At 43.3% G+C, this 23,829-nt stretch overlaps 1 protein-coding gene across 4 annotated transcripts in view; it reads left to right on the plus strand.

Moving 5' to 3' along the window:
- The window catches only part of DPF1 (double PHD fingers 1), a 516,551-nt gene that overhangs the window by 379,887 nt on the left and 112,835 nt on the right, over positions 1–23,829 (plus strand). The gene's annotated exons all lie outside the window — the stretch shown is intronic.

The raw sequence follows: 23,829 nt of genomic DNA on the forward strand, positions 1-23,829 counted from the left end.
AACTATAGATATATTTGAAAGTGATTAGTTGTGTTTTCCCTACAAATTTCCACCTGCATAATGGTGTGTTTATTTTCACAGCAACGGCTCCGTTCATATTTTAAATATCTTAAACCACAGTCTCTCTTTCATATAAATGAGCACAAGAACGCGAATTTAAAGAGTGATGCGGGAAGGGTGGAATCATGTATTATAAGGAATAAAATGCCCCCTTCCTCGTACAAAGGTATAGTGGGTCACTTTGGAGTTCAGAATGCTTATCAAGATTATCTGCCTTCAGCCTTGTTCATCTATGTGGTCACGACCAGTTGGGCTGGTCAGTAACCTTCACTGGCTAATGCCTCCTCGCCGGCTAATCTAAAATCCTTGTGCCGGCTCCCTGCAGGTATTGCACTGTGCTGCATCTGATAATTCTTGTTTCTAACGCCGTCTCAGTGTCCAGTGCAATCATGCTGACCATGCGCAGGCACTTCTGCGCGGCTCTTGTCAACAGTGTGCAGAGCTGTTCCAAGGAATCCTGCCCTGGACAACCAAGGCACCCTACTCTTTCAGCTTCAGACACCCTAGTTTGTTCACAGCCATGGAACTTCTAAGTGACTTGTAATATCCTTGTAACATTTTATAGGTGTTACTTATTCCATATATAGAGGGATGGTAAGGCTTCAGTTCAGCGTTCTTCCTGAGGTCCCACATTTCTGAAACAGACAGAAAAGCCATCAGTTTGTTGGAACCACATAGGTGCCTTGTACAGTTTGGTAACAGGCTGCAAACTGGATCAATTATTTTTACTTTTGCAATTCATTCTAGTCTCAAGTAGCGCATGATCTTTTGGATTGGTCCCGCAAACTGGATTCTGCTTCAAGTGGACACGAGTGGCAGTGACTCTATCAAACTTTAGGTCTGTTCCAGTGGGCCACTTTGTCTGCATTCCTATCAGCTCAAAGCGCATTTGGCAAAAAAATGTAGGGCCCTCGTCCTGCCTGTTTGGGGAGTTGGGTTCCTCCTTCAACGGACACCTCATCCCTTCTAGTAACAAGGTTTTTGGGAAAGACGGCAATGTCTTTTAGTCGTTGCTGCTGCCACTGGATAGTATCATGGCTGGGGGTATGCACCGGCAGGTTCTGATCAACTCACTACTGTGGCCTTCTGCTTGGTTGCCCTGTGCTTTGCAGCCATGCCTACAGCCTTTGATGCTAACAAGCGGGCTGGTAGCTTTGCAACTCTGCCAAGTAGTTTGGCTTTAATGAAAGGAATGGATGGTACTTGTTGCATCATTATGCCTAGTCGTCAAGCATACCCCAGGAATCGTTGCAGGCCAGTAACGAACAATTCTTGTTGCAGCCATCTAGTGGAAAGAGAGAAAATAGCACTGATTGAGGTCCTGGAGAGAGAGAGACCAAACCTTGTCGCAAGAGAGTGACACCTACTAGTTGGACATGGTAAACTTGGGTTATAAGGGTTTGCTGTGCGTGAAAGCAGTGAGGCAGCCAGAGTTTTCAGGCAGACAAGAAAACGCTGCATCAGAGCCTGTTCCTGTCACGCCCCCCAGTTAGAGATGAGGTTGCGTATCAGTGGAGCAAAAATCTGTAGTGTTGCCACTTATCTTCTTGAAGAAAATTAGGTGGGAGATGAGCAGTCCTTCATGCTCCAGTCATGTTTTTCTTGAAATACCAATAACTTAGGATGAAGTTGATGAAATAGAATGGCACTGAGGGCATCAGGTACAGGTGGGTCTTGTGAGGAGAGCTGTCCTCACTGCAGACCTAATAATAATAATCTTTATTTGGATATAAAAAAATATCCTTAAAGAGAGCGCCAACCTCACTGCAGACCTGAAATCCTCCAGCGGCTTATTTATTTGAGGCCTGATAAACAACCGTTTTTTGCGGTCGCAAACGGGAAATTGCCCGTTTGCGACCGCAAAATGGGTCTACCCTAACTACAAACCCTATTGTGCAAGTTGGTAACATATTGCCGACTCGCAAAATAGAGTTTGCGACTCACTATTAGGAAGGGGCGTGCATGCCAAGGGGGTCTTTTCCTAATAGCGACTCGTACTTCAATGTAAGATTGTTTTGTGGCTGCAAAACACTCAAAGTTTACCACCCATTTGAAATCGGCGGTAAGCCACTCACAAACGGGAAGGGGTCCCCTGGGGACCCCTTCACCCCTTTGTGACTGGCATTGTAAATATTTTTTAAGAGCAGGCAGTGGTCCCACGGGCCACTGCCTACTCTTAAAAAATGAAACAGTAACGTTTAATTTTTCTTTTTTTAATGAATCCAGTTTTCCTTTAAGGAAAACGGGCTGTATTTAAATTATATATAACTGCTTTCTTGAAAAAAGTAGTGTTCATGCTCTCTGCTTCAAACAGCAACCAGGGTATGAGTAAGGTCTGCCTAAATGCGGAATTCATAAATCTAGACGGCACAACATGATGTTAATGTGCCACCTTAAAAATATACAAGGTAAAGGCTGAAGAGCTGAGGGCTGCTTTTAAAAACGAGCATTTTCCAAGACAGTAGATCTGGCCTTGGCACGTTTGCATGTTGGTCTGATGCTAACATTTTTTTTACTTTTTTTCCCAACAGATGTCACAAAAATAAAACTTTAAAAAAAATGCTGCAGCCAAAGATGTCAGCCATATACTTGCAATAAAAAAACAATGTAATTTAGGAAACATTAATCATCACATAAAATGTCAATGGGCAGTGCGGATGCTTACTAGCTGACCGGTGTAGTTGGAACTGGTGTAGAAACTCTTTTTATTTTTTAATGCACATCAGGAAAATATTATTCTTGTGGGCACAAAGAAAGGGTGTTATTGTATTGAGACACTGTCACACGAAGACTTAGCTTAAACACAGAAAGTTGACTAAAACAAAGCAAAGAGGATTTAGAATAGAAAAGGAAAAGAAAACATTGGCAAACTATAGTATTGTACCACCAGGTCTGTCACTAAAATTCACTTCTTTTTAGGTGGGAGAGCTCATGCGAGCACTTTTTTTTGGGGTGGATGAACACATGTGATCGGGTGTAGTGCCGTCGCTCACTGTGGGCTGACACATTGCCTCTTGTTGAGTGCTGTGGTTGGTGGAAGCCTAATGTGAACGACAGTTGAACAAACCACTGGATTAAGAGGGTCGATCCAAAGCACCGCTTTGTGTGTATTTTTCTATGTATTTTTACTTACAAGAGGCTGCCACGGGCTGCTAAAGTGAGTATTAATTAAATTATCATGGGGTTGAAATGTAAGTATAACAGCTCAGGTACTCAGCATCCCAGAATACCTGTCTGCAATAGTGCCCTGCACTATTCCATGAAAAGTATTGCACTACTGATGAAAAGTGCTAATACTCTTCCTTTCAAATTAAATAAGTGCGGTAACTTGGTACCTGAGACTACCAGCCCATTTAAAAGCACCGAAGAATCTAAAGAAACTTTTCAGGCAAGGTGAGTAAATTTAAAGGGTGTATAGATTGGTGAATGTCCTTAGTAGGTTGGAGACAGTCCGTAAATGTGGTACCACACTAGTGCAGTGCGATGAAGTTCATAATTATGTTTGTAATTTTTGGCCATGTTCCTGCAAACATCATGTTTTAATTATTTGATTCTGTATTGCACTGACTGGCTGCAGCTCGTTAAAATTTTAATTAACTGCACAATAAACGATTGATTGGTCAGGGGCTCGGTGAGCCCAACAAGGAGGGATTATTTACCAACTGACCAATGGATCACGGAATGGGCCACACAGGTGGTTCTTTGACACAACAGCCTGGTGCTCCTAATGCAAAGCACAAAACACAGTTGATGGACAAAATGTAGAACAATGTCATACATTCACCCCAGTACAAGGATCTGGGCCTAAATCCATCGTTTTTTTGCACTCCACACCACCCTGGGTCAGACACTGGCTATATGCAAATCAGCTCTGACCCTGTGCCTCATGGGAGCTCTGACCCTGTGCCTCATGGGAACAGTCCAGTCCGAACTACCAAGCCATGTCTTTCCCAGACCGGAATCAAGCATCCAAGGACCGGTTTCTGGCTATCAGCCTTCATCAGCCTGGATAGCTTCAATCCAGTGGTGTGGAGAGCCTGGGACTCACGTCTGAGTATACCCAGCACACTCGGGGTGAAAATTGCAAAAAACACAGTTGATGGACAGAATGTAGAACAATTCTGTCCATCAACTGTGTTTTTTGCAATTTTCAGACTCAGATGTGAGTCCCAGACTCTCCACACCACTGGAGTCAAGCTATCCAGGCTGATGAAGTCTGATAGCCAGAAACCGGTCCTTGGATGCTTGATTCCGGTCTGGGAAAGACATGGCTTGGTAGTTCGGACTGGGCTGTTCCCATGAGGCACAGGGTCAGAGCTGATTTGCATATAGCCAGTGTCTGATCCAGGGTGGTGTGGAGTGCAAAACAATGATGGATTAATGCCCAGATCCTTGTACTGGGGTGAATGTATGACATTGTTCTACATTCTGTCCATCAACTGTGTTTTTTGCAATTTTCACCCGAGTGTGCTGGGTATACTCAGACGTGAGTCCCAGGCTCTCCACACCACTGGAGTCAAGCTATCCAGGCTGATGAAGGCTGATAGCCAGAAACGGGTCCTTGGATGCTTGATTCCGGTCTGGTAAAGACATGGCTTGGTAGGTTGGACTGGACTGTTCCCATGAGGCACAGGGTCAGAGCTGATTTGCATATAGCCAGTGTCTAACCCAGGGTGGTGTGGAGTGTAAAAAAACGATGGATTTATGCCCAGATCCTTGTACTGGGGTGAATGTATGACATTGTTCTACATTCTGTCCATCAACTGTGTTTTTTGCAATTTTCACCCGAGTGTGCTGGGTATACTCAGACATGAGTCCCATGCTCTCCACACCACTGGAGTCAAGCTATCCAGGCTGATGAAGGCTGATAGCCAGAAACCGGTCCTTGGATGCTTGATTCCGGTCTGGGAAAGACATGGCTTGGTAGTTCGGACTGGACTGTTCCCATGAGGCACAGGGTCAGAGCTGATTTGCATATAGCCAGTGTCTAACCCAGGGTGGTGTGGAGTGCAAAAAAACGATGGATTTATGCCCAGATACTTGTACTGGGGTGAATGTATGACATTGTTCTACATTCTGTCCATCAACTGTGTTTTTGCCTAATGCAAAGCACATCATAAAACTTTACAAAGAAACCACTTCAAACTGCACCTCTAGGAGCGCACTAAGTAACTTTGTGGTGATATACGCCCAGGCTGAGATCCGTAAAAGGGTGCCACATCTACATATTAATATAAATTTAAACACAAAGAGCCAGATTCTGAAAGGAAAATTTGCAGATGTAGATTTCCTCATGTGTAAATCTACTGCTGCATCTAGGTACTATTGACCATTACCAAGTGAGAATTTACACCTAAGTATAGACTTACATGTCTGTGTTCCCTGATGAACACAGCAACAACAGGATTTACGAGTGTAAAGTTACTACAAGTAACTTCTCATGTTTATGTGGTGATGTCTGCAGAGCACTCCCTTTAGAAAAGTATAAGGGAAAAAATTAAACGTTATTATTCTTAAACAATAGTTAAACATAATTTAATATAAATATACAATTAATTAAAAATATTTCTTAAAAATCTAAATCTATTAAAATATAATGTAACAGTATATTAAATAATTCACAAATTAAAACATATTTTGTTTATGAATAATACGTTTGAAAAAAACATTTACAAATGTCCTAGCAGCAGAATTTTTTTTTGTTTATTTAATATGTATCAAATTATATTAAAATATGTATGTACAATTAATTCATTAAGTTTATAATTTAACAGAAGATAAAACGTTTATCGTAATTTTGTTTGTAAATAAGTTATATTACGTTTTGTTTTAAAATAATGAATTAATTGTTTAATAATTATATACGATAAAAAAATTATATATATTTTTAAAAGTCAAAATATTTTTTATTTATTAAAAAACAATTGTGGGGTGTTAAGGCCTTGCCATCATTCTTTTATATGGGTGTTATGCAGTACCTGTGAGTGGAATGTGTTGTGTTTTACTTGCTATAGAGCAGGACTGGGGTCTATTTACTACTGCTCAGTTACCTTTGGCTTGTAGAAACTTTGATAGCATACTTTGTGAACAGCACTGGGCTTACTCTTTTGTGGGTGGGTGTTTGTAGTAGCCTGTCCTTTCTGCTTTAAATTGAAATATAGAAGTGAAGGCACTCACTAATTAAAGTACCTGCTTCCTCCGGAAAAGTGCTGGTGCTCTTCCATTAAATGTATTGCAGCAGTGCTGAGAAGTGCAGGCACTCTACCTTTCAATTTAAAGAAATGCAGGTCCTCAGTACCGGACCACACCTGCCCATTTAAAGAACTGATTGTCCCTCACTAAACCTCTCCTTACATTTCACTAAACTGCTCACATTTTATAGTAAGTAGTCCACATTTTCCGGCGACCCCCCCTTTTCTCCCCCACATTTACAATTGAAACAAAGCCTTACAAATGTAAAAAATCTCTGCCACCTAGGTGAAGATCTTTGCACAGAAAAGATAGAAGAGGCATAGAACTCCAGTCACAAGTTAGTGAAAAGCTTGATTTGTGAGTGCTTTATGTACTACAAAATGCAATTTGTGAATAGTCCCTGTAGTTTTTCATCTCTAGGCACAGTACTACATACTTGTTTGAGAGAATAATGTTAGAGAACAATATCCTCAGACAGAAATATTGTGTTGTAGACATGTTTCTGTCAGACAGTGTTTTTGGTTAGGATACTCTACATGAAATTTAGGTTTGATATTGTAGAGACATTTCTTGAATTAATTCAGCCGGTGAAATGTTTCTTTGGTGGTTGAGAAAGACAGCGGGTCAGAGTTATGCTGTGGATTGGAGAATATGGTGGAAGCCAATGGTCACAGCTTTATTTTCTTTATGGTTCCTTCTGGCCATTCACTTTTCCCGAGTGGAAAATCTTTGTAAGTGAGCTGGTGTTTGAGGTCTCAGGCTTTGTGGTAGATTTCTGTGTCTCTATGTCATTGGCTGTGAGTGGAAAGATTGTTCAGTAGTCTGTGCGGTCAGCCCATGGAACATGGAAAGGTTAAGTAGTAAAGTGAAATACAATAGTTAAAGGGAACTATTCAAGTCTGACATGTTGCTCTTTCTTAGTGAGGAAGGACTTTGACTGGGGAGTGGGGGGATGGAGTGCTGGTAGACTAATTTAGCTTTTCTAGTTGAACAGTCTAAGTAGAGGACATTTATTTTTCAGCATGAGTGACAATTGGGCTTGGGTGAATGTTTCTTTTTAAGAGTGCACTCTTCTGTAAATTGTGACTATTGGGTTTCAGATGTTTTGCATACTTTTTTTTCTTACCCATTTATTTAATTTGTTTATATTGTCTTGAAGACAACTGCCCAATACATTGAGTAGGTATCTTGTATGACTTACGTGATATGTATATCTGTCACAGGTTGTGATATTACCTGTGGAAAGAATTTAACATTTTTGACCACACATTTTGATCGTTAATGAGGGTGCCATACTACACAGTGAGTAGGCCACTGGGAAGTCTGATAACAAATCCACACCAGTGCTCAAAATGAGAATAGTTTTCTTTGTTAGGTTGCAGAGACCCCATCCACATCAAGATCTCGGAGCAACTGACACAGAATCCGATGCTTGTCAGACTGCCCATCCGCCCCCGCAATCCAATTCTAGCTACCAAATGGGTGCTGTTCTTCTCTGACGCCCTCTCGGTGTTGGAGAAAGGCTGTCCGAGTCGGCGGTCTTTCAGCGGTCGGTCGGAATACAGGAGGCATGCATCGTAATCCGGCAGTCAGGACCGACTGCTTCCGACGAGACTGCAGTGGTCGGACCATCTCTGGCAAGACTGTGGAAGCCGGTGAAACCGGCATCATAATCAGGCCCATAATAATAGAGCACCACATCACATACCTCACCCAATATTAAATCAATAAATAAATGAAAAACTTCTTAACACATAACTAACCAAATTACCATATAGTTGTAACAAAAGATAAAAATAAAATTCAGTATACATATCAAGGCACATCCCATCCTTGTCGCCAAATGTGAAGTCCGATAAATCCACATGAGTGTTCAAAATGAGGATAATAATCGGTATTAAGTTTATTACGAGACACAAAACTGATTCCCTGGTTCCAGAGTTAGCAGCTCTGGCTGTTACGCCACACCCTCTAGGGAACCAGGTTTGCGTCTCTGCGTCGGCTTAACATCCTGTGATTCTGGGCAAATCACTTAGGCCCTGATTACCATTGCTACATTCCAATTAGAATGTGACGGCAGATAGTGCCGTCGAAAACTTCAATTTTCAATGGGAACTTGTGCGGCGGGCTGAAAACGCCGGCAGCACCATCTCCCATTGAAAAATTTAATTTTGCAAGCATCCCTGCGCCGAGTCCCTGCCACACAGTGCAGGGATGTAGAGGGAGCACCTTAGATGCTCTCCAGGGCAGTATGCGGTGGCCACAGAGGCCCCCAAAGACACTTTCTGACAGCAGTTCCATGTCAAGACCAACATGAAACTGCTGTGGGAAAGTGCCATCCTAATTCCGACGGCGTAAACGCCATCCTTAAGGGATTAATACATCAGAATTTCGGAACCACGTCGGAATCCCCCCGCAGGTTTAAACTCCGACCGCTGTCATCCGAAAACTCTGACCGCTGTGATCCGAATACGGCGGTCAGACTTTAAACCTACCATGTCGGGTGGGTAGTCTCTGCAGCGGTCGGAGACTTTCTGTCCGACATTGTAATCAGGCCCTTAATCTCACCATGCCTACCAAAACTGAATGCGTCCTTGAGTAATGTTAACTGGTGCTAATGTAAAGGCTCCAGTACCTACAGGTCCAGTTCGCGCTTTAAAAAACTGGGGGAAAAAGTAGACACAAGAATTAGAAAAGCACCCAATATAATTGTGGGCTGCACTCTCAGGTCAAGAGATTCTGTTGGAGGAAAATCAAAATGTCTGGCACTGCCTATAAAAACCATGGACAAAATTTAACTGTGAAAGTTTTCAGTTCAAACTGAAAAAAATGTAAAAGCCAAAGTGATTCCTGCATTATCTTCCCCCCTGCCTTCTGCAAGGTGAGTTCAGGAGCTGGCTGGCATTTCAGACGCATTGTAGGGCGGGAAAGTGTCAGGCCACCGGCAGCCATCTTTCCCCCTTCCTTATTATACCGCGACGAGACGGGGATTTCATATTTCTCTTGGCTTCGCTGACAGACTGCTCCGGGGCTCATTTATTGCTCTTCAGACCCGTCCCTTTTTATTGTCTGCCAGCTGCGGACAAGAGGATTGGCTATCAATCATTCCGGGTAAGTAATAAATCCTCGAGTACTCAGCCACAGACCCGGTGATGTTGACTGGCAGGCATTTCAGTTCACATCTCTATAGCTAATGGGGTCCACTGAGTTTGAGCATCTTCCATTAAACCCACGCAATGCACGCTACAGCATAAAAGGGGTGCAAGCCTAAAGGTGAGAAGCATCTAATTTGTAAATAAATTAAAAAGTATATGGCCCAGAGTTTTTCTTAGGAGCCTTGCACTGCCGAATGCCGGGGTTGCCAGAAACCAAGACTGACGAGTTTTGATCTCAGCTCATATCTCTTTCTTCCATCATTCTATACTTCATCTCTTTATGTGACCCTTTTGAGTTCTTTTTCTCCCCTCCCTTCTCCATTGTTACTGCTTTCCTATCTTTCTTTTCCTCCTTCTTTCTCCCTTTTCTGCCCTTCTCTTTCTTGCTCACAGTGTGAAAATAAAAAACAAGTCCCGATTCTCCAAAACTGTGTGCTGGTGCCCACCACCCGCTTTCACCATCACAGATGAAGCACTTAGCCCCGGCCACACTTGAAAGAATTTTAGTTCAGGATATTTGCTCCTTCATGCTTCTGTAAACATTTTTTACCTGACCATGTGTCTTTATCAGTCATCAAAGAATTGTGTTTGGTATTTACGCAAGTACAGGAATGTTGAAGTGCAGTCACATTCCATGGCACAAAAGACTGTAGTTGGGATGTTATGCGGATCCGACTGTAAGCCCCGTGCTCCGGAGTCAGCCGCTCTGGCTGCTGTGCCATATCTCTCCTGCTCCACATTTTGGGACTGTGTCAGTAGTTGGCAAGGTATGTGTTGCGAAGACCAGCCTCTTATAAGACTTATAAGAGGAGACTAGTAATGGATACTTTGGTACTGGGGGTTTATTGTCCTATGTGCGAACTTCATTGTTATTGGCAAAGAGATGATACGTTTTGCTCAGGTGGTGTAGTTTCAGGACCGAGGCAGGTGAGGTAATGTTAGTGTGAAGGATCAGCCCTTGTTGGTGGGTACTGTAGCTGCTGTCCCTCCCATAGTGACCCATTTAAGGAAATCAAATGGACAGAAATGAAACTTGAGACTTCTGTAGGGTAAGCGTCTTGTACAGATGAATCAGGGCCTCTCTAGGAATGGCACAAAGTAGGGTGGTGCTGGTGATATAGAAGTGTTGGATCTTCTCACAGCGTTGGATTGAAAGGGCTAATATCTTTCCTTAACAAAACCTTTCCTTTTTCTGGAAAGATGCATGAAAGTACAGGCAACAAGACAAACACTAGACGGTGCAGCCCCAAGGTAATGCAATATGAAGCCTGCATTGGGGAAGTGAGGGTTAGCGCCTTCACACTGGATGGTGTAGTATATGTATAATAATAATATTCCTCATTTGTAAAGCGCAAACCATCACCCGTTAGGGTCTCTAGGCGCTGGGGGCCATCGTGAAGATTAAGCAAGCTATTGCCCAGAGTCACATGGTGCTGGGCTAATACCGGCCCCGGGAATCAAACCGTGATCCCCAAATTCCGGAGTCAGTCATCCTGGCCGCGGCGCCACACCTCTACAAGCTGTTTTAATCTTACTGAATTTTAACCAAAGCTGAAATGTAAACTTAAATCCTTTATTCTTTTAAACGCCGTACCTTTTTATCTTTGCTTGTGACCATGATTCATTTAGGGTTGCGTCTCCGGTCCGCCGCGGCTATTCGTGCCGTTTGAGCGGAGAAACGCAACTCCTCCCTTAAGGGCCATACTCACTTCCTGCTGGTAGGGTCTTGGTCTAGTGCTTTTTCAGCCACTGTGTAATCAGAATGCTAAGCCGGAGACGCAGGGGGCCCGCCGAAGGCGCTCCAAAGGCAAGCCCGTCTGCGTCCGCACCGAGCACCAGAGATGCTGGCCGCTGCCTTACATACTCAAGTTATGACCTAAGGAGGTTAAATCAACCTTTAACTAATAATAGTGGAAGTTGCACACACTTTCTCCTAGAAAGGCTAGACTCAAATAGGCTACTGAAATCCAATAACTGTGGTTTTAGACTAAACAGTAGCCATTCTATACACAATCTGCACTGGAACAATGGGCCACGTAGGAGCTGTAACCCCAAGTGCAAACGAGTACCTCGGGCGCACTTAGAAACGTCAGATCATTGCATAAACACACATTAGATATTGCTGAGCTATTTGATGCTCAGGGCTTAAATCTGCTCTTTATTACTGAAACATGGGCCGACCAGGCATCAGGTCCGGACTTTTACACGGCAGTGCCTCTAGGCTACTCAGTCTTCATACACGACAGGAAGCACAAAATGGGTGGTGGTCTTGCTATTATGTATCAAGACACCTACTCAGCTGCATTTGAGACTATCCCCTCATCGGACTGTGAGCTATTATATTTTAGTTTCAAAATTGCCAATTGTTTCTCTCTCAAAGGAATGCTGGTATATCGTCCTCCAGGGGCAAAGAAAAATAAGTTCCTTGCATTTTTTTAACACTTTACTTGAAATCTGTGCGCTGGTGAACAACTTCACTATACTTGGTGATTTTAATTTTCATCTTGAGGCAGACACAGATGCAAATACAATCGCACTAATTGATACCATGACACTTGCCAGGCGAAATCAAAGGGTCAAAGGCCCTACACACTTGGTCGGACATACTCTGGATGGTATCTTTAATACTACTTGTAACAACAAGAGAGGAAGGGAAACAAAACGCTCCTATTCCCCTCGGGCGAAATCCAATAGAACAACAAAGGAGCGTCACAACAATCATGACTACAATAAGAGTAAGCAAGTAGCCTAGTTCACAGTCTAGGTTGACTGTTAAGGAAACCTTTTTAGGTTAATTTGAAAGCCCTCACTCACCAACCTGGTTGGTGACATGCTTCATCATCGGGCCCCACCAGGAGTGGCCGAATGCCACCCTAGTGTGCTGCAACGCCAGGTTACTGCGGAGCTGTTTTTTTGTGTGAAGTGATGAATAGAGTGAGTTTTAAAATGTCACAATTGAGTCAAAAAAAAGAATTTATTTGTTTTGCCAATTGGACAAGGATTAAAAACAGAAGTGTAGGATAAAGGACCAAAATTACCAGTCCGATATTATCCAGGTGTAAGGTCAACATGTTTCAGTCTATGTGAAATGGTATATCAGGCATTCGTCAAGACCAGTTTATTAAAAAATTAGTGTTGAACCCTGGAGGTATAGGCGCGCTAAGGCCCACCCTAGCCTAGGGTTGCTAGTGTTAAAAAGAAAAACACTGTATCAAGATTCCATCGTGTTAGAGTGGAACCGAGTTTATTCTGTGAGTCTAAGACAATCACATACAACAGACAAAACATAGACAAATGGGAGGGAGAGAGAGAACACAAGTTCAATTAGATATTGAAATGTCCGTTGTTGTTTGGCAAAAGACAACTTGCTCGAGTGCTAATATTGTGAGATTGTAGCCATATCCTGAACACGAGTGAGGTTAGAAGTGAACTCGTACTCATAAGGGATTTAACATTACCCTTGTGGAGATGCAGGGACAAAGGTCCCTACACAAGTCTCATAGCGTGATTATGCTAAAAAAATACAGGCAAAAGAGTGATCGTATGCCCATATAGTAGTTAAAACTATCACGTGATTATGTAATGAAAACGGACAGCAGAGCTGCTTAGTGTGCTTGGGCTAAATAGATAATCACAATAGATCAGAAATAAAAAACGTTCTTACAGGAGGCGCTTAAATGTAAAGCACAGTGGATCTCGGGAGGGGGTGGTAGCAAAATGGCACACCCTGTGGAAAAAAGGAAAGTAACAGGTATGAGCAAGAGAGCCTACAATCATGCAAAAGTACTTATCTTAGCTTGGTCGTACTCACGCCCTGTAAGCTAGGCACCCGCTTGGCACCTGCATAGCCTTCTTATGCCGGACCCCAGAGAACTAAGTGCTCATGGTGGACGGGGGAGATAAAGACAAAAAGGCTCGAAAACGTGCCAACACCGCTGGCGCGAATGATTAGTAGCACGCTACGTTGTGTCTCGCTTCAGCGTGATTGAATGGTGAAGCGACCTCGTGACTCAGCGGTAACCAATCGGACACCGAGAGGAGCGCTACCCAATCAGAAACTGGATAAAGAAACACGGTCGTGAGTCTCGCCTATCAGGGGCTCTGAGAGTGGGATGCCATGTCAATAGTAAAGGTTGGTATGGCAACCCTCGAGAATTCCTCAAGAGATTGTGTACGAAGAAATGCCTCCCGTGCAAAGACGAGCTTAATTGTGGAACTAGCACGTCTAGTTGTGAATATACAGAGGGACAACAAATGTCGAAACATTACGGTTATAGTGAAAAATTGTCAAGTTAAAAATTTCAAGCACGACCCAGTGGTGTGCTATTTATATACTGGAGTGCAAGAGGAAAGTGACCATTCAGACCTGATTTGCGCTAAAGGCGCATGCGCGTTCAAATGATTAGACCCCCTGATCTTGCTTGTAAACAAACAAAGAGACAGGAGTTGGAGCGATGAGATTATAGCGCATAGTTTGCGATCGTGTAACTGTAGTATCAATAATAACCTTGATTAGGGAGCGTCAATAAACACTAACCCTCACAGGCTTAGCACTGAAAAGAAATGGAAAGGACAGAAAAAGTATATTTATGTATATATCGACTAGCAGACATGAGAGCACATAGTGTAAAATTGCACATAGTTAATTATAGAGATGCAAGTAGTCAACTGGCCCGCAGCTTGGGGGTTAGGTGTGTAACACAGAACCCCAAGGGATATTATCATTTAGGCCATGTCTGTGAGTACCAAGGCGGTACACCCACCTTTGTTCTTGTTCAAAAAGAATCCTCTGAGTATTGTTCTTGTTGTCCACCTGTTCAATTACTGTCCACTGCATGTCATTGGTGGTATGGTTGTTCTGTAAGAAATGTTCACTCAGTTTGGTTGTGATGCGACCACATCTGATATTACTCCGATGTTCGCAGATTTTTTGTTTCACTTTGCATGTAGTCATACCGACATAACGCAACCTGCAAGGGCATTAGGTTATTAGGGACACCACATTTGTGGAGTTACAATTGGTATGCATCCTCTGGGTCCATACTTTATCTTGTTCAAGATTCAGAGTTTTGGTGTGTGATGTAAGATGACAAATGCTACAGTTGGAGTAAGGGTAATGTCCAGTTACTTTAGGTAACCCCCATGCATCCATGACAGATGTGATTCCTTTCATGGCGTTCATTATTGAACGTGTGTTGACCAAAGTGTCTCGTAAACTGCGGGTTTATAGTGTGTTTTCGTGACAAAATGCACATTATGTTTGGATATTACCACATCCAGAGAGACAACTTCCTCTCTGTCAACTGTATGGGTACATTTTAGATTAGGGTCCATGGTGTTAATCTAAAGAAGGAAGGCCTGGAGGGACTCAACTGTGCCTTGCCATACCACCAGCACATCATCAATATATCTCCTCCATAAGCCTACGGAAGAGATAAAAGTATCTTTAATAACCATGACGCCCTTGGGATTAAGCAAATCCTACCACAGTGCTGGACCAATCACAGTGCTATTATCTTTGAGCTCGAGAACCCGGTCAAGGGCCAATCAAGCCAAATTAATCAGTCAGCTGGATCATATCGGAACTGGGAACAGGTTGACAGAAACCAGCTCAACCCCCAGCTTACCCAAACACTTACAAAAGGTCCACAAGAACCTGAACAATTCTCCACTTGTTTTAATGAATGGCTCACAGCAACGGACAACCTGATAGCCCCCCTTAAAAAGTCCACAAGCAATAGGACTACCCCATCTGCCCCCTGGTTCACTGACACTCTTAAACATAAAAAACAGGAGTGCAGAAGACAGGAGAGTTGTTGGAGAAGTAATTATAACGAACAGGAATTGGGAAAATATAAACTCCTACTAGCTGACTATAGAAAAATCTGATCCTGTCAAAAAAAGCTACCTACTTCTCTAAGGAAATTAAGGAGGCAGAAAACTCCTCCAAAGAGCTCTTTCGGGTGGTGACTAAACTGTCTACTCCCCCCAATAGAAAGGGGAGCAACCATTCTCAGGAATTTTGTAACATCCTGGCCTAGCACTTTCAAAATAAAGTAAAGCAAATTTGCACCACCTTTGATAACGGGGCACATTCAAATTTTACAAATTATAACATTTCAAGGGTACCACATTCCAATTGCCCCATTCTTGCAGAATTTAGAGAAGTAACTTTTGTTGAGATAACGATTTTTATTTCTAAAATAAGATGAAGCTCTCCCTACAATCCTCTCCCATTTATAATATTCAAAAAAGCCCCCGAGGTACTTGGATCAAGATTAACTTCCATTTTTAAATCCATGTTTACAAAAGGTGTTTTTCCTTCTATATGGAAGAGAGCCTGGATATTACCTCTTTTAAAAAAAGCCAACCGTGATGCATTGGATCCAGGCAACTATAGGCCCATCTCTCACCTCCCAGTTCCAGCCAAACTGGCCGAAAAGGTTATGAATAACCAGCTGACTATATACCTACAAGAGCATGACCTGCTGGATGAGGCACAATTTGGATTCAGATCAGAGCACAGGACCGAAACAGCGCTGATAAAGGCCACTGATGAAATAAGAACAGTAATGGACATAGGGGGCGCTGCAGCCCTTGTGTTGCTTGACTTGTTGGTGGCCTTCGACACAGTAGATCATAAAACCTTGCTAAAAATGTTTTATTCTCTTGGCATCTCATTGGCATTGATATCCTCCTTTCTTGAGGATAGGACACAATTGGTGGCCTTAGGGAATTGACTTCTCCATCCTTCACACTTCCTTGTGGAGTTCCACAGGGTTCTTCCTTAAGTCCCACTCTTTTTAATGTTTATGTTTCGGAACTGGCATCCCTTATCAGATCTTTTGGGATGGCATTAACATCCTACACAGATGATACTCAAATTTTGGTAACCATTACCAAAAATACATCACCGCCAGTAAACAGGTTTAGGAACTGCATGACAGCAGTCAGCTCATGGATGAGCTCGCACTGTCTTAAGTTAAATTCCGGGGAAACCGAGGTGATTCTATTTGGTAAATTCTCCCCTTCATGGTCCCAGATTTGGTGGCCAAATGACTTGGGAACAGCACCTATCCCGGTTTCCAAAGTAAAAAACCTGGGTGTGATTATACACCAGAAACTGGACTTCGAAGCACAAGTTATTTCAGTTTCATCATCTAGTTTCTTCATGCTAAAAGCCATTAAGAAAATCCTACCTCTGATTCCCACAGAAAGCAGGAAAACGGTAGTCACATCCCTAGTCCTTTCCAGACTAGATTAATGTAATGGGCTATATCTCGGCATACCGATGAAACAACTTCAAAGGCTCCAAATGATCTAAAATGCGGCTGCTAGACTTCTCCTGGGGATTCCCAAATTCCAGTCAGTGAAAATCCATCTCCAAAGTCTGCACTGGCTGCCAATAAAAAAACCGGATCAAGTTTTAAACCCTGTGTATTACATACAAGGCACTTCATGGGCCGGCCTTCAGTTCCTGAGACGTTCATTGCATTGGTACTCCCCAAACAAATGTCTGAGATCACAAGGAGCAAAAGTGATACTTTCTCGGAGAGTTTTTAATTCATTCTGGGGTGGTAGACGATTTGTGGTGGGAGCCACCACGCTCTGGAACTCCCTCCCGTTTAACATCAGAAATCTTCCCTCTCTGTCCAGGAAGGCCATTAAGACTTGGCTGTTCACTGATTAATCCCTCTGCTTGCTTCTCGGTTTGCTAGCACCAAGACACCATTGGTAATCGTGCGCTGTATCAATTTATAACACAACATAACTATGTAAAAAGAAGCATTTAAAGTGCCAGGAAGGAGTAGAATGTCAGTACATTTCTAATCAGACTTAGACAATAATATAGCCATGAAGGATCATGTCCAAGAAGAGCATAAGATAGTGCATAGGACAGGGTTCCACAAGGGGTCAAGCCTTGACAAATTATTTGGGGGCATAACCACTTACTACGCAAATGCTTGACATTTAAATCCATTGTATATACATTTAACTTCTGGATATCCTTACAATGTGGCACAGATAAGCCCCTCATGGTTCACCTTGGGACAGCCCTCTTTTAGGAAATCCAAATGTGAAGTTATGGGCAAACAGTGTCAACAGCAGATTCTGGTTTCAGGGTCTGGTGGAAAGAGTATAATTGTGAAGGTAAAATTCGAAGTCTCAATCTTGCATAACAAAGGTAAGTGAAATACATTTTACAGACAAAGCATAGTGGGTCTTCTCAAGTGGAGTCCTAAGCTGTTAAAAAATTATTTCTAATTTCACCGGTGACACACACCCTTTAGTTCCAGTGCAGAGCCATGCCTTTCCTGGTTAATAGTTACAGGGTGTGCTGCACTTGAAAAGCGGGACATCTTGTGACTCGAGAGCAGCCCTTTTTTTGCGGTTGTTAGCCGAGAACCTTTGCTTAGTTTAAATCAAAAATCCTCTTCAACCTTCCCTTAAAAGCTTTCAACTTCAGTCTACTGCAAAGACAACGGGTCTCCATTTTGCCCCTCCTTACATCTAAGGTTACTTTCAAGTGCAGACAAGAGAAGAGGCAAGATGGAAAGACCCGGAGAATGGATGGAGTAAATATAGAAGGAATGTGGCAGGAGCTTGAGTGGTCAAATGGCTTTTTTACAAATCTGATTATCTTAACCAGATGCATTGTAGGTAGTAAGGTATCTAATCACATATGGAATATAGGAAAACAAAAAGTAATGGGGAACGAGTGCAGGAGAGGGCAAAAGGAAACCGGGGAGACTCTAAGGTCAAAGAAAGAGGGGCTGGGGCGAGGGCCATGAAAGGAATCAGTGCATGACAGGGTTGCATATCATGTTAAAATGGCCTTGAGATACTAAGGCTGCCCCAAAAGAAGTTCTTGAAGACTGCCTCTTCAATTTCTGCACTGTCTAAAGGTAGAGCTGTTGTCCAAGTGATGTAATTACATGAGCACCCATAAGAAAAAGTTACAGGAAAGGAGATCTGGAGCCAGCTACTAATTTTCCTAGGTGCTTGTGCCTATGAGAGGACAGTGAGAGGCATCAGGATTAGAGGAAGAGTTCACTCAGGGTGTGGGGAGCTTGGTCCTAGCTCTTGCCTAATGTAGTATAGCTGTGATTGGGCTTTTAGTTGTCAAGAAATGCATCTTAGGTTGCCCAGCTAGATGTTTCTTTGAGGTGTCTTTGATTTTAGTTGAGCAAGGACTAGAGTTCATGTGTGAAGAACACAGACCATGCAAGAGAACCTCGAGCAGCTCACCAAAGATGTAGGCCCGCGGTGTAGAGGATGATGCAGTGAGGATGAAGATCTTGGCAGGAAGAGATGCTGGATGCTGGAGCTTCTTGTAGCCTGAAGATCGCGGAACTACAGAGCTAACAAGCCTTGGCAATGGCAAGTCGACATGGTGCACAGGAGTTCTATTCCAGAGGTCCCGACGCAGGATACTGACGTCATACTTGCTGAGAGGACAGGTCAGGCCTTGAGGGAGTTGCAGAACCACCACCTATGTTGCTGAGCCTTTCGGAGTCCGTGGGACATCAGGAGCAGCAGACCGGTCAGCTTCGTTGCGGTGCCTGCAGATGCAGGGGAGTGACACTTCACTCCAGGGGAGATTACTTTGGGTATCTTTGCTGCTCACAGGTCTGGAGAGGAACCTGGATGAAGCACGGGCACAGTCGATGAAGAAGTCTGGCGGACCATCGAGACCAGGAGACTTGGTGCAGTCTCAGTTCCAGGTGAAGTCCAAAGTGCCCAGACGGTCGAAGTTGAAGTGGTTTTGAGTTAGCCACCCACAGGTAAGGTCTTAAGTATCCTAGGGAATGGGTTGAAATGGTTCAAGGGTCCCTCCCAGAGGAGGGGCTGGATAGAGGGGGTGGATATTCCCATGTCCTTTGTCGAGTTTTGTGCCAGAGCGGGAGCCAAGGGCTCCTTGAACTAGTTCTAACTAGAGTATGCAAGAAGGGCACCAAACATGCCTTCAAAGCAGTCTGGTGGCGCTGGCAAGCACCCCCACCCCAGCCCTATACACTGAGTCCTCTCTGGGAGGTGGTCACACCTCCCTGTGACAGGAAACCTATTGTTCTACCTTCACCTGCTCGAGACCAGCTTAGCAGCAGGAGGGCAGAATCGTGTCTGGGGTCGGCAGCAACACTAGCTTGCTGGCTGACCCTGGAAGGCTGTCACCTGGAACACTTGAGGGCTTCCAGAAGTAGCCCCCTGCTGCACGGAATCCTGCCTCCCAACACCAGTAACGGTGTTGGGGTATGATTCCAACATAATTGACACAAAACATGCCTAGGTTCGGCACAGCCAATATATAGATAGCCATTGCGTAATGACGCATGTCCACTATATGTATTAAAATGGCTGACCGCACTCACAAAGCCTGGAGAATCGACTCAAGGGTTTGTAGTGGGTATGCTGCTCCTGCAGGGCACCCTTACACTTATAACCTAGCATCCTGCCATCGGTATTTAAAGGCCTGTCCTAGGGGTGACTTGTAGGTTTTAAGTGCAGTGACCTCAAATATAAGGAAACTTATATCTGTCGTAAATGGCGCTAGCACCAGCGTACACAGGCTGTAATGGCAGGCCTCTGGTCACGGTTTGAGTGGTCTCTCATGGGTGACATAATACATGCTGCAGCCAATGGAAAGCCCTGGTGTACCTATGCCCTGGGTACCTAAGTACCATATACTAGGAACTTACATGGCTACAATACCAGTCAATTAGAAAGGTACCAACGTACTTACCACTTTCAAATTTTGGGAGGAAGCACAGTGACTGGGGTCCTGATTAGCAGGATCCCAGTCAGACTAGTCAGAAAACAGAATAACACCAGCAAAAAGTAAGGGATAACCATGAACGCAGATCCTACTTTCCTACAATAATGTTGTGCTTTCTCATAGGAGAAAACGTTCTCACTAAAAATAAATATTAATTGAGTTCATTGATATGCCATGGCTGTGTTTCATGTGCAGCAGTGACAGAATACACCCTGAGAAGGCAAGTAAGTCCCCCCTCCCCCCCACCCCCAATTAGGCGAAGCTGGAACTATTAATAACCATGCCAGATATATTTGGCTGTATTAGAATCCTTTAAAATAAGGCAATTTCTTTCCATTCTCCGCAAAATAGGTCCCTTTCGAATTCAGAGCACCAGTTGCTGGGTTACTATATATCTCTGTATGTCCTGCAGTACTATTGTGTGAGATCTGAATGAGCTGAGTAGAGAAAAGGTTCCAACTAAGTTGTTCTTTCCATAGATAGGGAGGAGATATAGTATGATGCGCTAGGATATTAAATGATTCAAAAGTCCAGCTGTCCACTGAGTAGGTGACCAGCTTGGTGAAACTAGAAAGGCTTGCCTTGTGAATATGTGATCAGCTACACGAACTGCCAAATCCCAAACGTTGAAAAGCAGGAAAGAAATATGGTTTTCTGCTGATTAAAACCATGCGTTGACCCATACACTGTGTATCAGAGTGTGCATCATCAATGACATTGGTTGCTAGGTATTTGCTTTGCTTCTTCAGTAGGTATGAACATGTCTGAAATTTCAATGCTTAATAATAACATTCAAGAAAGGGTCACTTACATTCCCTTTGATAGGAAATATTTGATTCCTTTATCCACAGGAGAACTCCTTCTGCAAGGGAAGATGGGCAGTAAAAGCCAAGCGCTCTGTTATTTCCACAAAACCTGCAGCTTGCATAAATTGCCTAGGGTCCAGTTGGCAGCTGGTGTGCTGGGTCTTCTAGTGTTCTGAAAACTTCACTCAGGGCAGACTACATCAGTCAGTGACCAAAGGCAACAAAGACCAGCAAAGGCTCTTGGCTCCGTCCAGTCAAGAATTCATAGTATCTGCTTGACCGCACTCGGATAGTGATTATCATTGCGACCACTACAAATAGTACTCTTATCTTCCTATCAGGAACAATTTGAACCACCAGGCCTTGACCAATTGAAATACCATACTGCTTGCCAACATACCTGGACATGCAGCACATGCATAGCGTTGCAGCTAAACATGTAACCATGCATGCAACTTTTGGCCTCAGTGTCACAGTCTTGGCGATGTTCCCTTGATACAATTTTCTTGACCATCCATTAGGGCAATGCCCTTTCCACACTTTGTCAATTAAATAATGTTCTACTGTGAGAAAAGATGTTAGTACGACTGGTGGGTACCTTATGCAGTTAGAAGCTAAGATCCGTTCCTCAAAACTGTCATCTGATTAGTCATACAAATCTACGGGGCCCAATTTCTTATTGAAAGTACCACTGTGGCATGACACGTCTGAGGCCTTGTTCTTTCCTAGCAGTATTTTAGGGTTTAATGCAAAAGTCACAATGGTTGTTTTGGGGAGGAGCAATGCATGCATGCTGGACTCTGAGGCAGTATTTTTTATTTTGTTTGTTTTTTTGCTGTCCTCTAAGAGTTTTACAGAGAGATGAAATGGGTGCCTGACATGCAGCCGAGGCATACAAGTAAACAACTCTGCTATGGTGCTTTAATTGTATTTTATTCACTTTGGGTAAGGGTGGGGATTGAAGGGCGCAAGAGAAATTATTTATAAATGTAGAGCTAAAAAGAGGCAAGTAAAATAGACTTAAGGTTAGGAAGAGAGAGGCAGCCAATTGCGTGTGGAGGAGATAAGTGCAATGAGTGAAAAAACACAAAGACAGGCAGGAACAGATAGAACAGACCAAAAAAAGTGAATATCAAAAAAGAGTAAAGTGGAAACCCAGAAAGAGAGAAGGACTGTTTGTGAAGAAGTCAAAAACAGATGACAGCCTTCAAACTTCAAAAGTGGGCTAGGCTTGCATAATATTACAGGTAGTACGCCCTGAGGATAACTAGTTGGCAAGTGTGTGAGTTGAGTTGTTAGTGGTGTGAGAAGAGAAAAGATAGGAGGCAGAGAATTGGGGGCTAGAGAAAGAGAAATGCAAATAAGAAGGTGATGGCATAGGATACAGCGAGAGAAGTCACACTATGAGAGATACTGAGGAGAAGTTAGCACCTGTACATAGGGAGAGGAAACCGGAGGAAAAACAGCAGAGGAAAGAAGGAGAGGGTGAGGTGGAAAGAAGGGTTGGAGGCCATGTGAATGTGAGATCAGGGGAAGGCACAGCACATACTGATTGAGACTGAAAGCAAATCAGGTGTAGGATAGCTAGAGAAGAGATGTAAATGAAATTAGAGTAATAAGAGGTGATCATGAAAAGGAGATATATGAAAGTTGTAAAATAGAGAGGAGATGGTAGACGATGAAAGGAATTTGAGAGAAGTGTTAATGGCAGAGAGAACTTGAGAGAGAGACAGCGAGAGAGGAGTGAAGAAGGGCTTTCCTGCCGCACAAATTGTAATAATTCCTTCAAGGCCGTTATTCGTAGGTCATTAGAACCTTCTTCATTCCCCCTTCCAACTTAGTGGTGGTGCCATAAAAAACAGCCTATGCAGATTGCCAGTATCTCCCTGATGCAGTAAGCAAATGCTCACAGAGATCTTAAAACAAGTGTGCACACCCTCAGGGGCGGGAGAGAAAGAGGAGGATAGTTGTTTCCCAGGATAGGCTGAAGGGGTCTTTACAAGATGGTAAAGCAAAACTGAGTCAAAGTGGGCAAACTGGCAGTTCTGCCCTTCTTTTGTTCTGCGTCTTTGGACAAATTGAAAACATGAGTTTCCATTGAGGTCAACAGCGCATCTTAATTATAATCTTACTAAACTAAAAACATGAATATGTTGACATTTATTTGGTACATGGGGTCATAACTGAGATGCCGGATGGCTCTGATACCAATCAACTCCTTTTAGTAAAACATCTTTACCTCAGCTAAGCAGATAGTTGGTGTCTACGCTCCAACCCTCTATCTCACTGTGTGTGTGTCTCTCTCTCTCTTTATGTGGGTTGTATGTGGCATGTAAGTGTTTGGCAATATAGGATGACTGTCCATTATTATACTGAAAATTGTGATGAACGTCTTTTGGCGCATCCTATTTAGGTGGACCCTTTTCCTGCTCAATCTGGAATTGGGGTCTGCGTTGTGATACATACTGTAATGGTTGCATGTCAATTGTGTTAACTTGAGCTGCAACACCTCAACTAGTAATGTACCAATTGACCATCTCATTGGGCTGCCAAAGGAGGCACCAAATTCTAACCAATTCACATATGATGAGTGTGATATCTGACACACTAGCAGTGCCCAGATTGGCTTAGTTTATTAACATATTGGAACGCCAACAATTTTGAAGAAAACCCCAAACATTTTAGGTCTTGCCTACAGAAAGCTTTGAGCTGTCTGTTGTTAAAACCCCTACTATTAAGGAGTTACAGTGGGCGTTATGCCAGCCCATTGCTTACCATCTCTTTGGTTTCTTGTCACTTTCAATTTCTTGCTTATTCAATGGCTTTTCATTGCTCTTTTTAT

Source organism: Lissotriton vulgaris, chromosome 9 (genome assembly GCF_964263255.1).
Source record: "Lissotriton vulgaris chromosome 9, aLisVul1.2, whole genome shotgun sequence".
In the NCBI taxonomy this organism is placed as follows: Eukaryota; Metazoa; Chordata; class Amphibia; order Caudata; family Salamandridae; genus Lissotriton; species Lissotriton vulgaris.